Here is a 16592-nt window from a genome sequence, read left to right as displayed (position 1 = left end):
ATTCCACACTCTGAGTTTGTTGTGATTCTCCCAAGAAACGGGTAGATACCATACAATGACTGATGAGAAGACACCTGCTGTGTTTAATGTGGTTATATAATAAACTGAATAATGGGAATTTCCATTTCTCTGGAGATATCTTCTCTCTGATTCCTTAAAGGAACTGGCTTCAGTAATGCACACTTGCTGGATTACTGTGCCAGGGCATGCGTGAGCAGTAGGTGACTCCAGCTGGGAATCCTCAAGAACAGGACACTGGTAGCAAGGTTAGATCACCAGTTGCAGGGAGATACGTGGGATCCAGAAAGCTACTGAATCCTTCAGCTAAAGACAAATTTTTTAAGCATTTCTCTCTTTACTGCTGCCAGTTGTGTGGGGATCAGTACCCCTTCCACTGGCTATTATGATGTTTACTTGAAAACACGTTTCGCCACAATTCCAGCTCTATTTGTTCCCTTTAGCCAGATTTCTCTGTTTGGATATTCATCCAGCTGACTTGGCTTTTCTGCCTGCTAACCCCTTGTGTTTGCAGCATGTCACAAAATTAAAAAAGTCCCCAAGATGCGCACATCTTCTATTTCTGAACACTCTGTTTTTGAAGAAAAGATGTCACAACAGTTGTCTTTATTCCCACTGGAATTCTTCTTTTCCTGAACAGCTAGCTCTACTTATTCTTCTGGATGAAACTTAGACCATGCTAGCATCATATCTACTAATCATCACGTTATCATTCAGGTCTCAATGATCTGAGAGAGGTATTTCTTTGAAGGATGTAGTTGAAATACGGGCACAGGTTTTTACAGTGCAAATACAAGTCAGCCTTAACTGAGAGGTAACTGAAGCAGGTGTTGAAGTAAAATAGGTCTCATCTTCTGGGAAAGCTCCAGAGTGAGAATTTGTGAAACCACAGAGCCCATGTAAGAAGTCATAGCATTGGCAACATTGAAACATATATGAAAAGAATTTATAAAGGATGTAATAGATGGATACTTGGTGTAAAAGGTAAAAAAAGGCCAGTATATCAAATAGATACACATAGGGGCTTTTATAAGCACAAAGCTGGAGAGTTAATTAAAATAGAAACCTAAGCTGGGAAATTGGAGGTTACATGGAGTTCAGTATTCATATGATGGGAGGTGTCCCTTTGGGACAGAATGCCATGCTGGAATAGGCAGCTGAGGAACACTCAGGCTTACAGGAAAGCAGGAAAGGTGGCTCACAGGGATGGCTCATCTACTGCAGGACTGTGCAACAGAGGAGAAATCCTCTACAGATGAGGTTTGTTTCAAAGCTGCTAAAGAGTCACTGAGCCATTGCAAATCACAGCAAGATAATCTTCAACACCTTCATCAGTCAAAGGGAACATGCCTAATTTTACTGCTTTACTCACTGACAAATGTGGCAGCTGCCTTACCATGGAAGCTTCAGAGAGTCGAAAGGACAAAATTGTCCATGAGTTGCAGAACACAAGGTAAGGTTATGATGTTGGAAAAGCTGCAGAATAAATCCATCAGTGACACACACAGACATTTCAAAAACTCCACTTGTAACAACAACAGATGGGTCTTAGAATCATATTTGTTTGGGTTTTAAGTAGCAATTTTAAGACTGGTATCTGTGAGAAAGAAAATCCTTATTTTGAACAGCAAACATGTCTTTACCTTAGCTTTTACCTGGCAAAAAAGATGTAATAGTTGTGGTTGCTCCAAGTCCTTTGACTAGGTAGGATTGGAGCTACCATGTTTGGCTGCATTCAGTTAAATGGGATGTGAAAATGAATGTTATCTAATTTAATTGATAACCCATGCTGAGGAATTGTATACCAGGAACCCCGAACTCTGCCTCCTCTCACTCTCTCTGCTTGGCACCCTATTCAGAAACCTTTGTGTCAGCACAGATCAGCCCTCAAGTTTTGTGGCAATACATGAATCTGGTCTGACTGAGATTGTCCTAGATGTGCACAGCACGGCTGGTAACTTCAGCTCTCAGTTCTACATCTATTCACTCAAATTCCCATTTTCCTTGATGTCCTCTTCCATTTGATGCTGTTTGCTCTTGCTTAAAAGGTCTCCAGGCATTCCAGTGATGTTAGAAGGAGGCTAGCAGAATATGATTTTTTTCTTGACTATGACACACTTTTTTTTGTCTCTTACTTCTTGCTTCTGGTTTTCTTTCAAACACTTCTGTGTAGAAGGTGCAACAGAATAAGATGTGGAGTTTTGCCCAATAAACAACTCACAGCAATTTCTCTTTGTCTTCTATGAGGTAAATAAAATCATGTTAAAAAGCATGGGGCTGTGCCATATCAGCAAAGCCAACTGAGGTCATAGAAACCTGAGGAAAACCTTGCAAAACCACCGTTCTCTGCTGGCCTTCCCTCTTCCATGGGCTTTTGAATGGCAATATGGGTGCAAAATAAAACTACTCCAAAGAAGGTGGCTTTTTCGATCTGCTTTTACTCCATTCCTACTGATCTGAGCAGTGACACCAAGTGCAAGCCAATTCCACAGGGAAACATCATCCAGAGCCTGGGAGGATGCTGCTGGGCTTCATTAGCAGCCCCACCACTGGGGCCAGGTAACCCTGCTTCCTTTGACAAGCCTTTGCACAGCAGCTATGGAAGATGCCTTGCCTTGCACTGCCCTAGGAGGAGGGGAGATCTCAGTGTGTTCTTAGAGGTAGGTGGGTCAGTCTATTTTGTTTTTTTAAGTTTGCTTTTAAGTAAAAGGTAAAAGGAAAATGTTCAGACTTGCAGAGGCTTTGGTTTTATGCTTTAGCTCTGCCAGGGAGAGCTACTTGATTTTGTATTGTGATACTGGTATTTCAGCCAGTTGTTTGTGAGTGATTAGTAAATGTGGCCCTGTTAAAATAAATTTTTCCCTCTTTTTCTCTCCTTTTGTCTGAAAAGTGTGAAAAAAGCCTATTTCCCTGTATTAGGTCTCCTGAACCTGCTAACCTTGTGCATAAGAAGTTTAAGTTAAGCTATGATGTCTTACTTCAGAGAGAAAACGAATTATCCAAGTATTTTTCTGTTCTCTGGGCAAACAATGACTAAGTGCTTCATATCACAAATGTGTGTAAATAATATAATGGCAAAGCTGCTGAAAGGCTCGTAGAGAGGAAATAATTGCTGTTTTTTTGAGGGTGTTATTGCTGTATTGATACACAATGTGGCTGTGTTTTAATTCTGGGTTTGGATATTCGTGGAGTGTAACACCTGCTAGAGGTAAGCAGGCACATGCTTAATTGTTTCACTTGATTTAGAGAAATGTTTGTTTGTAGCAACAGGCAGCTAAAATGACTGTAAATTTCTGCTCCAATGGCTTAGTTTAAATAAAGGCTGACAGGATTATTAAGTATTAATTTTATAATGCATACCTTGCAAAGAGACCTGAATTCTCATTTTAATTGTGTTAAAATCCTTTTTCTAAGTCTGATGAGAGTGGTAGTGAAGAGTCTGTCTGACTGTGTGAAATCTGCTTGTAAGGTGGGAGTAATACCACAAATAGGACACAGTGTTGTAGCTTGCTTTGCTTCTAGAATGAAAGTTAAGAAATCATCCTACTAATTCTCAAAGTATGGATTTCTTTGAATGAGGGGGAAAGATTAGAGAGTCTGGCTTATAAAACAATATGATTCTGATACTCAGTGGTTTAATGTAATTCCTAATTAATAGTGATTTTACCTGTGCTGTTCCACACTTGGAACTGCACGTTATTTCAGGTGAAACAGGCATAGAGAGCAAAAATGGAGATATTTTGTGAAGTAAATTATTTTAGTGCCCCCCACTCTGCCTCCTGATTTCTTTAACTGTGAAGCAGAAATGAGTGTGCTGTAAATATTGACCTCCCCACTCCCTGCCTTTTCAAGCCACTGTTTTTCAAATGTTGCATTTTCCTGTTGAGCTGCAGCAGCTGTTTCTGGCTGTGTAATTTAATCCTATATGTAGAAGAGAAGCTGAGCTTTTCACATCATTTCCATATTAAACCCTTTCCCCAGTAGCTCTGTGTTAGTGAGGAGAGCCTTTCATTGGTTGTCTAGAGGTACTCTGTGGATTTCAGAGTCGCTTCAGAGTTTCAGTGAATCTGTGAAAGGCTATGACAGCAACTCACACAGCTGAGGCATGGTTTAGTCTTCTAAATAAGTGTTTAGACTGGTTTATAAACTTGTGGTATTAATCTTGTCAGGGAGGCAAATTCTTACTTCATTTCATGTATTTGATGGTTCCAAAGCCTACGTTGGAAGAAAGAATTTATCACTTCCCTGGAATCCACATCACTGGTTATAATAATCATAATCCTCAGCCTGCCTAGACAACCACTGCTGATACCAGGCTGTGGGGGACATCCTCCCTTCCCTCTTTTTTTAAGTCACTTTTTTTAAAGAGAACTGTTTATAAATGCAAGTTTAAGTGACCCAGTAACACTGATAGGTTTTGTGAATGCAGCTAGTTATTGCTTCCCAGCACAACTTGCCTAACAAAAAAAAGGACTTATCTATCTCAAAATAGACCGAGCGAATAATGAATGTACTGCTGGCATCTGATCTTGCAGCCATTGTGTATTTTGGAAAGTTGACTGATTTACAATTTGATTTCTGCCTGCTGGAAACTCTGTAGAGTTGAGGTACCCTTTGATGAACTGTTAGATAAATGTTTATCATTTGCTTCAAAAAGAAATCCTCTTTTCCTTTGAAGACTTTTCTTACTGATCCTATCTACAGTGAAGAAAACCGAAAGGGAGCAGGTGAAAGTGTTGTTATTTGAATATTTGCTGTTCATAGACATAAAACAATATGGCTATTAAAAAGGATGTTAGATTTCAAAGGCAGATAACTCGCCATCAGGGAGTGATGATGATGGTGGGAGGGTATCTCCTTCCAGGCAGTTAACCATGGTTTTTATTTTGCTTCTTAGTGGAACCAGGACTTACCTTCTGTGTCCTGGGGAATGAATTAATTCTTTGAGGACACAGGGATGAGGAACCCAGCAAGGCACAGGCAGGGCTCACACGTAGGGTGAGGGCACTCTTGATATTTTTCCTCCCACACACTCATGCCTGTGCCAGCTGCAATCCTGCCCCATCATTGTAACTGTGTTCATTCTCGTTGATTTGCCATCACACAACAGGGAAGCTGAATGTGAAACAAACCCAAATACGCTTACTTCAAGTTGCTTGGCATGGTGTTGTAATTAAAAGCTGGAGCCAACTCTCTCCATTTGTCGTTCAACAGGGAGGCATTGTTCATCCTCCTGGTTTTTGATTTCCCAAGTAGTGTCTCTTCATGGCCATTCTTTCACAGACCACAAGTTTTGTTTGGGATTTTTTTCTTTCCTAATGTTTAAGACATTTAAAACTAATGGGCAGGTACACCAAGCTAATGCAGAGACTGTGCTGTTCTGGAGAGCTGGTTTGGTCTGTGCTGAGAGCAGAGCAGCTGCAGACCACCTGCAGATGTTGACCGGATGGACAGTTGCTCATGAGTGATTCCATTATGTTTCCTCAGATCCCTCTTTGAGTCACATTGGGCAACTGCTCCTAACCTCTAATGGCTTCCTTACGCTCTCTCCCGTTCTTGTTCAAGCTGTGCAGCTGGCTGCCAGGGGGACAGCACGGTGACAAAGGCTGCTGCAGCACGGTCTGCAGGCAGATGACGCCTGACAGGATATGGACAATGCTGCGGTTCTGCTTTCTCTGTAATTGGTGGCTGCTGAGTGCTGGGCAATTGGGCTCATGGCCTCTCCAGAGTGGGTGAAGTAGACCTAAAGGACATGGAGAAAAGGCTGCTTTGGTGGGAGCAGTGGGTTAAAGCAAGTTGGAACTGTTTCTGGATCCTGTGTAGTCCTAGGGTTGGTATTGACAAAAGCCCTTTTCTCATTGTGTTTTGGAGCTGTTTGATCACTGTCCTCTGGCCTTGCCCAAGTGGCTTCACAGCTGATTGTATAATAACTCAGTCTAGCGTTCAGGACATGCTTTGTAGGAGGCTCTGCCCAAAGCTTTTGATCAGCAGGTCCTTGTTCAGATGGGGCATAGGAGAAGTGGAGGAAGACCAGAACCTCATGCTGTCTTTCTTCCCAAGTGTGAAGGAATTGCTTCTGAGATCATGGCTGTTTCTGAACTCAGACTGTGCCCTAGTGCGCAGCTTGTGATGCTGTCACCCTTCTCTAAGAGATAAAGCTTGACAAAGCCCCAGCTTTGTGCAGCTTCTGTGCTGCACATAGCAGCTAATCTTTGTCATCATAATTAAATGAAACACCAAAATACCTCTATCATTAAATTACACAAATCTTTGACAAAGGCTTTGAGGTAGGTCTGTTCAGAGCTCTTCCCTCAAAGAGCTTTTCAACTCCAGCCTCAGGTTTTCTTTGAACAAAGCGTACATCAGAAAAACCTCTTGCAACAGAGACAAGAGAGAGAAAAGACAGACTAGACATGGGGAAGGGCTTATAAACAAATCCCCTGCTGCTTACTTTGTCCCTGATTCCAGTCTTGCTTTCAGTCAGCTCTGTGGCTTTCTGGGCTGAAGCAAATTGCAAGTTTGTAGTGGTCCGTGGTGAACTTTTCCCATTGTCACTGGGGCTCATTTCTGGCTTGTCCTGCTGCTCTCAGCTATCTCCTGAGCCTGAGCTGTGTGCCTGTGTCTCCATGCTGTTTGCTTTTCCCCTCTTAAGCACACCCAGTAGCCCATAAATGAAGATATCACATCTTTTTCCCTGCAGAGGGGCCCACTTGGCTGTGTTGTCCCCTTTAAAGGAAGATAACATACCAAGAGAAACAATTAAATTGGATACTGTCTGTCCTAGTCCCTTACCCAGATATTTTTCTGGAGAAAGAAGCGTTTGTTGTGATAAATGTGAAACATGCAATATAAATATTTAGCTATTGTTAACTCATCCGTTAATGTTTCCTGGCTATCTTTTCAAAGTTGTTTGTGTGCTTCTTTGTATGATGTTTCCATCACACAATACTGTTCTTTCCTGTCTCAAAATAAAAACCATTTTTTTGAGTTCTCATATAATGGAGAAAAATGAGCAGTTACCCACACCTTCAGTTTGTGTAGAGGTTAATATCTGGGTGATCTCTTTGACTGTCTTGTACTTCAGCTGGAATTTATGCTTTCAGGTCCTTAGTTGGGTTTTTGGTGGCCTAGGCTGCTCAGAAGACGTGCTTATAATGAAGAGTTTGGCTTAGTATTTGGTGTATTTTCTGCATGGGATGAATAATTCTGCTTCCATTTTCTGCTGTTACTGTAGGCTTGTGTGAATGCAATGTAGGGGCTTTGATTAAGGGGAAAGATCTGATGAGTGGTGATCGAATGAGGAGTTCCTGGGAACTGTAACAAGCCTTCATCTGCTAAAGTAATGCAGCTCCCACACTGAACCATGAATATGGTTCCTTTTTTCCTGCTCCAGACTAAATCTTCCCAGTAAGTTTAGAGAAGCGCCTATGGTAGAAACACCCCTCTGTAAATGAGCCACCAGTGTAACGAGAAGTTACACAAATCTATAACATCTTCCCAATCCCATGGCACCAGAACAGCAAGACACTTCACAGGACAAGGACAAACAATGATATTGAGGAGGAGGAACGGACATGAAAGAAACAAACAATAATAACAAGAATAGAGGCACATTGTCATTAAATGAAAACATCTTTAACAATGACCTTTCTGCCAAACCACAGAAATAGCAAACATGCAGCCTTTTTAATGACTGTTCCATACTGGAGTTTTGCACACATACCCCCTGGAAGCTTAATGCAATCCAAATGTCCTTCTCTTGGACAAGGCTTGTGGCTAAATGCTCTGATGCCTGAAGGAAGAAGTGAAAGCTTGCAGGTGATTCAAACCTGCAGGAAACCCATGCCCCTGACTATACCTCTCTCCATTTCAATGTGAATTTTTAATTTTTGCTGTTTTCTTCATCTTTTTCATTGTTTCTATGGGAGGGAAGTGAGGGGACAGGGGGAAGAAGATTTTTAGTAAATGTTTGTCATAAAAGGTATGCTCAGTATCTCTGCTAAAAATGATAGTATGCTAAAAATAACTTGTCTGGAATTTTAGTTCGCTGGACTGCTGCAGACCTCATCAGTGTCATACTGCATTTGAAATGGACAAATGTCTCCATTTATATAATTATGGGGATTTTGGATTCTTTGTCCTATTAGGCAGATAGTATAAGCTGGAGGAGTGGACAAAATACCATGTGGGATAATACCAAAATCAGCAGCTGTTTCTTCCTAGACTTCTTAAAGTATCTTAAGATCTCTTATGAAGAAACAATTCAGATTTTGTTTTTTGGTATATTGAAACCTTTTAAATTCTCACTTCTTGCTAATAGCTTTCATTAATGGGACATATCAGATCCAATAACCATCTGACTCTTAAATCAGGTGTCATTATGTGACTTTAATCTGTCATAACAGTATCTATTAATAAATTTTCAAAAGCCAACTAAAGAGCATTAGACATTAATTGTGTTCAACTAAATGTAGACTACTAAGAGTTAAAATACCTGTGATGGACAAATGTTCACCCATGTCTATTTAGTGTTTTGTTTCAAGCCTTTTAGATTGTTGTATCATTTTCCTATGTCTTTTATCACAATTCAGTGTTAGTCATTATAAATATTCTCCAACCTTCAGAATTTCATTAGGAGTAATGGTTATGCCCAGAGCCTCCAAGTCTGTAGAGAGGTGAAATAAAATAAAATTAAACTACTGCCAAACACCAAATTGATGGCATTTTATCAGAATTGTATATACCCCAGTAACTCTTTCAGCAGTTTGTAAACCAAATGGAAGTAATGCAGTGTCAAGAACTATTGCACAAGTAATAAGCTTCAGCAATTTCAAAGAGCAAAAAGATGGTTTTGTCTCTAAGTAAGGTGAGAAGGGAAATGGAGACTCTCTGTTTTCTGCTGGGGACTCTGTGTGTATAGATGTACCTGTGGGAGCACCAGATTGGTGGGTTCAAAACTCCACTGGTCAGACAGGCAGGATCCTACCAGAAAATGCACATTGAGTGCTCTGCATCCACTGTGCTTCCTTCCCTCCCAGCGCTCCCTAGGGCTCCCTTGATGCTGCAAGGATAACCCTCCTTAGGCATGGATCAGGCACAGGGATGTCAGGTGTGATGTATCCCATGACTCTGTGCAGGTTAATGCTTTTCATCCCCAGGAACAGAATGGGGAAGTGTGCTTGGCTGCAGGTTGGTCTCAGACATGTTGTACAGGGACTAACTGTGGCTGCTTTTTGAGTGCAGACAGGGCTTTTTCCAGACTTTCTGTGATGACTTATTATAGTTTGGGCAGACTTTCATATAATTTCCAAAAGGGCATGTTAATGTCTCGTACCTCTTGAAAGACACACTTTTAAATAAGATGCAGCTGCCCTGTACTTTCAGCCTTGTTGCTTTAGGAGAAAAGATGACTAACTCATCTACAGCAATACTGAGGGGTAATAACTTCAAATTTATGGCGCACCCAGTGTCCAGATGCCTCAGGGCGCCTGACAGGCTATAACTTAAAACGTAGCTTTAGAAAAACCCCGTGTGATTCAACACAATGGAGCCGAGGGAGAAACAGAAACCCCATTGCGTGATAAATAGAACGGCGTCCCACAAACAATCTCCAACCCAAACTCGCTGCAGCCCGGCCCAGGGGGGTGCCATTGTGCTCTCTGAAAGGCCAGACAGGAGCACAAACTGGAGCTAAAGGGAAACATTTGAACAGGCAGGCTTTCCACAAGGAAAAGCAGAACCATCTACAGCTTTAGTTCAAGGAGTTGAGGGTTTTGTTAACCAAGGATGAATACTTCAGGAAGGAAGCCAATGTAGTGGCAGGCATCTTACAGATGTCTTTTATAGCTATTGCTTTGTTTCAAAAAGCCTGCTTTTCACAGTATACGTATTAATCTAATGATTACTCTGTTCAGATGCACAAACATTCTTTCATTGGTCCTACTTTACTAATTTCAGGTACTTGAAGAACTCCTTGTGGACTTGAATCTGCTCTCAAAATTAACTTCTGCCCCAAAGTGTATCAAGGGTTTCTATCAGCCTTTGCTCTTAGTGAATAGTGAAGGTAGTTCCTCAGAGGGGGCCACAAGAGATCCTCCCCCCAATTACTTCAGTCTTCAGACAGCTCTGCTTTGTGAAACTGAGTAGACCTGTCAAGTTTAAACTGAAGGCTCTGTCTGAAAGAGTGAACCTACTTGAATTATGCTATTGTTGCTTGTAAGGAAGAACACACTTCTAATTTTTGTCTTAATTTTGAAAACATAATGATGAAGGGAATAAAGAAAAATTGTATTCTTGTCTTTAATCCTCCTATTGCTTTAAAAACTGAGTAACTTCACTATGAAATATTTGTAAGAACAACTTAATCTTTGACATAGCTATTGGTTTTCCTTTATTGTTTGTTTTTTAATATGTATAAGTGAATTTATAGTTGATCCTTACAGACCTTTGCACTAATATCCAAAAATCATTTGAGACAGATTCATAAACCTGATGATTATTACATTTTTTAGAGTCTAGTCTGACATCTCGATGTTTGGAACAGAGTTGCTGAGTACCCCTGGTGTCAGATGGAATATAATGAGGATGAGAGTTTTTAAATGAAAGCATTCAACAGAAAAGCCATTTTTAAATGCTCATCCTATATGGTTTAATGAGAACTTAACTCCTGACAAATGTTGGTGGTTTGATTTTTGTTTTGATTGGTTTTTACTAGGCTCAGTTCATTCTAAACATACATGTGGTACCCCTGATTATGCAGGCCCTTAAGCCTAACAAAGCAGCTCATGCCTAATAAAGCAGTGTTGTTCTGCTGAGGCATGTAGATGGAAAACTCCCAGATTTGTTCTAAACTTTTACATGCAGGGCTGCCTTCTCTTTTTTTGGAACAGAACATGTGCTTGGATGGAGTGGAGCAAAGATGCACAGAAGAATTTATGTGTGTCCTCTAGGCCTGCATTATAAGAATTTCCTATTCTTCCAGAGGAATTTGTTACAGCACTGGGAAGGAACTATTTCCTGGGGGAAAATACTGTTAACGGAGAAAGTGACTTTAGACGAGGGCAGGCAAGTAGGAGAATGAAAACCAAGGAAAGCATTAAAGTGTGCTCAGCATAGTTGTTGCCCATTCTTAAGTCAGTAGCTCTCAATTTGGTGTGTGTTATTGCCTCTTAGGACATGGATGTTGAATTACATGGTGTGTTGATTTCAGCTGTTCAAAAAATAACTAAAACCCAGGGAAAAAAAAATCCAACAGCATTACAAATAACACCCCAGATACCTGATCCCTGATGTCAGTGGGAATTCCCCTTACATTTACGATCTACTGTCTCTAACCCTAATGGCTTGGCCACTTGGGTTTTTGTGTAATATCTCATGTCAAATACCACTGATAGCTGTGGATTTAACACTTCATAAAAGGGGTGGTGGCAGAATATATAATTGGGGTCTGTAAATGATAGAGGCATGTGCTGGTCCTTGAAACACAGTCACTTTGAATTCAAAGTCTACAAGATAGACTGAAGTGGTTCATTGAAGAGGATTCATAGAAGTTTTAGGCTCTTTGAAGGGGATGAGGGGAAGTATTTGGTTGCTAGAAGTCAAAGGTGTTTTTCCAGCAGAAAAGAATACTGAAATGCCCAAATGAAGCAGGAATGAAGACAAGATGAGAGTAGAAAGACTGGAAAGGGGTCAGAAGGGAAAGCAGTAGGTATGATAACTGCAGTGCAAAAAGGCAATACTTTGAATATAGAATCTGGTCTAAGATGACAAGTATTGCCTCTTAGGTGAACCTGGGAATTAGGTTTAGCTCCCCAGCTAGGTGATGCAGAGCTGTTTGTGTTCCTCTTTCCTGTAAACTTCAGAGCAAACTGTTCTTTTCTGGGACCAGGTTCCCTGACCAAGGGAATTTAATTGCTCCAGCCAACAGTTTGGAAGAAATGAACACATCTGTAGTGTGGGTAATTGCAGGGTTTAAGCCCTCCACTGGTGGGTCAGGCACAGCTGAGTACTGAAAGATAAGAAGGTAGTGGACTCTCATCCTGTTGAAAAGAGGATAACTCAAATGCCATTTTTCTGGGAATGGGAGGAAGACAGTGAGGCCAAAGTGCATAATAATTATGTGAAAGATGACCTGAGACAAGTCTCTGAGCAAAGGACAGCACAGATTGTGAAAATGTGTGCTCAGAATGGCAAAATCAATTATCCATAGCTGGCAGTTCTGAGAAATACCTTCTGTGTGTATATAGCCATTCTCAAAGGATTTAAAAATATTCTGTGAAGCAGCTTAATGATACTGGATGTAGTGGAGGTTCATGGAGAAGTGAAAGTAGGAATATCCAACACCACCTGGCAGACATGAAAGGCAGAGGTCAGTCATGAGAGTTGTCATCCACCTGCTAGAATAATATCAGCAAACCACTATGAGTTCATAGTAGTCAGCTGTCTTCCTGCTACAGGAAAACCCAACACGGTGTTCCAGCTTCATGTCCTGTTGAGGAATGGTGGAAAAGTACTTCACAGTATTAAAGCTCTTTCAAGGTTTTAGAAAGAATTCCATGTATGGTTGGACTGCCAAATATGATGAGTTAAAAGACTGGCACAGATCAGGTACTGAAAGGGAGCCTCATTTCCATGTTTTTTCAACAAATAAAAATAGTTGCACAGAGTGGGAATTGGCTTGGTGACGAAGCTTGTGTTTCATGAAGATCTCTCTCAAGATTAGGTAGCAAGTAGAAGAGGAAGCAGGCAAGTTTAAGGCTTATTGGTCCCAGAAGGAGCATAGGATCAACTCCAGAGCAGGCTGTAAGGGGAAATGGGGCCTGGGAAGGTATAATCTTTATGCAACAGGGCATGGATGCGAATGGTTAGGATTGAAGGAATTAGCTCACCAGGGAGAGGCTGGATCTGGGAAGTCATTTTCCATTAATGAAGGAAAGGCTGAGTCAATCCTGAAGGGGCTGACAGGAAAAACAGGTGGGTGACATCAATCTGGGAAGTTGCTCTCAAGCTGTAGTAAGATATCCATGAGCTGAGGAAGACACTTTTAGGATGTGTAAGGATGTGGCCCAATTCATGTACTACTGCATAACCTGTTTCTGTCAGTTGCTAGAAGTTAATGGAAATGGTTTACACTAATTCTTTTAAAATAAATATTTTTAACCACTATCGACTTGCTTTTTAGGCTTCATTCCTATATTGCTTATGTGAAGTTTTCATGTGAGATAGCAAAAAAAATTATTACAGTCCCATTATATTGTGCTCCTTTTAGTTCCATCACTATGAAACCTGAATTACTAGCTTAATCTGGTATGTACTTATTTAATCTTTTTTAAACTCTTGTTTAAAACTCTCTCAAACAACAGGAGTGAACACTTAACATGCCATCAGCTTGGGAATGTAAATACAAATGCATGTCTGAATTTTAGTATATTTGATGGGGAAGGAGAAAAATTTTAATTCTGAAATCCTGGCACAAACTTCTAGGACTTCAAATACCTGAGAGAGAAATTTTAACAACAATTACTCTGTACATGCAAGCGAAGAATGAGATATAAGTTTAAAACTAATCTGATAATTTACAGCTTTGTATGACCTTGAGTATCTCAATACAAGGAATCTGTATTAGTTTACAGAAAACCCAAAAAGCCAACTGTGCATTGATTAGAGGAGAGATTTTGCTAGGGAAATAATTTTTTTTGTTGCAATGTCTGCTGAATTCAGAAAGCTTCAAAAGAATCAGTGTAGGAAAAGAACCTCCACTACACAGACAAAAAACCCAATCCTTAAAAACAGCTCCAAAAGGAATTTTGCTCAGCAAATCAAAGTGCATTAGGGAAAAAACAAATTAAACTTTTCAGAGCACCAAAAAACACATACAAAACAAACTGCTGGAAGTGGGGAAAAAACGCTGAGACACTGAGTAGATGGGACTTTCTGTCATATTTTTAAAAGGCGCATTTAATTGTTTCAGAAAGTAGATTGTTTTACATAAAAGAGATTGAGTTTTTAGTTGATAGTATGACATATGGTTTTAGTTGACTCCATGTCAACACAATTTGTTCCAGGTACTTAAGAGTCCCTATATCTGGTGATTACTGGTGGCAAGGGTGCCATTGTCCCCAAAGCAGGGCAGGCTCTAAAGGTGTACTAAGCTCTGGCAGGTTGGTGGTTTGTTTTTGTTTTTTTTTTTTTTTTTTTTTTCTTTTTAAGTGGAACTCTGTACAACTGAGAAAAGAGCAAAAGCCCTGAGAGGTCTGTATGCTATTCCTTTTCCCATCTATCACTCAGACTCTGCCATTAGACAAGCTGGAACCTTTCCCTCCTGAAAACTTTCAGCCCCAAATGAATCAGTGCAAACCCCATTTCCATCCTGGTTCAGGTACTGCAGTGTAGAAAGTCTGTGAAGTCACCATGACCAAAAGTACAATGATCCCAAAAGAAGTTAAGGACTTTGTACCTAGTCAGAGAAAGGGGCTTGACAAAATCCAGGGAAACACCTGACTGAAACCTTTGCCTTCCTGGTCAAAGCTGAACATTATTTGCACACTGGAAACGTGACCTAAGGTACCCATGACCTAAGAGGAAATAGTCTGGCAATACACGTCCTGCACATGGGGTACAATCCAGATAAGACAAAGGTTTGCTTTTAAAGAGCTGTCCCTGATTGTACCATATTAGGAGGAAGTGGATGGGGTTAGAGAGGAGAACCATAGACTTGGGATGGAGGTTTTCAAAACATACCTGCAAACTTGGTTAAATTGCAGTGCAGAAATGTTTTCTGGACCAGTGAATGTTGAAACTGGGAAGGAGGAACCATTATCATGAACAACCTTTCTCAGGTGTGTCAGCTGCCAGAATCAAATTGTGGCATTGCTGTGGGCGCTGCAAAAATTAATATTTTTAATACCGCTGAATGCAAGGAACCCTTACAAGGATAAAAAAATATTAGCCCCTCTGATTTCAGTCCAAATGCCTGTAGAGCAGGAGGAGGGAGGATAGAAATGTCAAGTCTCTGAAAAGTTTTAGAGATTATACTACACCAAGAGATTAGCAGTGACAAGCCATCATTTCTTCTTGGAGAGCACATTTTCCTTCTCAGCTGCTGGACACTTCAGGGGCTGGCTTGTTTACTCCTGGCATCTTGAAGCCCATTTTGGTCTTAAATCCTTTTGTTTGTTAGAATGTGGCATATTGAGTATGACACTTAATTAGCTGTTCTTCAGATGGAGGGACTTACATACCGTGCCTCTGGTATGATGTTGCAACAAGTCCGGTAACTCCAGACGAAAACTCTTGTAGTTATTTTGTTTGTCACCACAGGTGGATTCCTGCCACGGAATTTAATTTGGGGCACAGCAGCTTTCATGACTACATAAGAGCTTCCATCTGAAAGTACCTCATTCCCTTTCCAAGAAAGTTATGTAAATCAATTTTGACAGTGTAAAGCTTCAAATCTGAAGGCTGCTGGATGCCCTTGTGTTTCTCTTTGGGGTTCTGTATAGAGCTACACAGAAACAGAAGGTCTACATGTTCAGTTTCTTTGTGCTGCATTGCAAATGGGTTACAGCTTTACAATTTTAATCTATGTTTTAAATTATATATATAGATATATATGAGACATATATTTATACATTATGAGACATATATTTATACATTATGTATATTAAGAAAGACTGCCATCCAATCAAAGAAGTGTTCTGGTCTACAAAAATATTAGGTATGTTCAATTATGAATTCTTTCAACCATGTTGTTGGAGACGTTCTTTTTTCTTTTTAAATTAAAAGCCTCATCCCATTTACCAGAGTATTTGCTCATATATGCAGTATAATATAAATTTCTCTGTATATTCATGCATTTTGGTGAGCACATACATCACCTTTTAACAGTTTTTTTTTAAATAAAGCTTTATGATAGCTAAACTATGACTGCAGATGCTAACAACAAAAAGGCATAATTGTGTGCAATATCTAAGGGAACAAAAAATAGTCAAAGGGAGTTTCATTTTCAGCTAGATACGTTTTTTGTATTTTATTTTTCCCTGAATGTCTGCCTATGGACAGGCAGGAATCCAACTGATCCAAAGCACTCTCATGACGATCTGTTCCCTGTCATGCGGTAACTAAAATTCAGGACTTTTTTTTTTCATTCCTTCCAAATGACACCAAGACAAAATTTTCCTAATACTTTGGTGGAAAACTAGGTGCTTTTAATATTATCTTCTACTACTTATACATCTGTTAACATAGAAACAGGTAAAGAGGTTGTTACGCTCCAGTGGTTTAATTATTATTATTAGCAGCACAATTTTAAAATATGTCTATAAATAGTTTTTTCCCCTTTTCATCCTTCTGCTTGCCTTAACATGCCTTCAGACTTATTTTTAGTTCCATAATCAGATATAACCAAATTCCTTTTAAAGCTGCACCACTTCAGTCTGGAGAGCAACGAGTATGGTGTCAATGGAAATCCCAAAAATCCCAAAGAAAACTATGCAGCTTTCTAGAAAAAGGGCAATGTATATTGTGCATGAATTTGATGTACATTGTACTTTTGTGAAACAGTCCTGGTGTGATGT

This window comes from Lichenostomus cassidix, chromosome 4 (genome assembly GCF_008360975.1).
Source record: "Lichenostomus cassidix isolate B80296 chromosome 4, HeHo_3.0, whole genome shotgun sequence".
Classification (NCBI taxonomy): Eukaryota; Metazoa; Chordata; class Aves; order Passeriformes; family Meliphagidae; genus Lichenostomus; species Lichenostomus cassidix.
The sequence above is the reverse complement of the archived record's forward strand: the minus strand, read 5'-3'. Positions refer to the sequence as shown.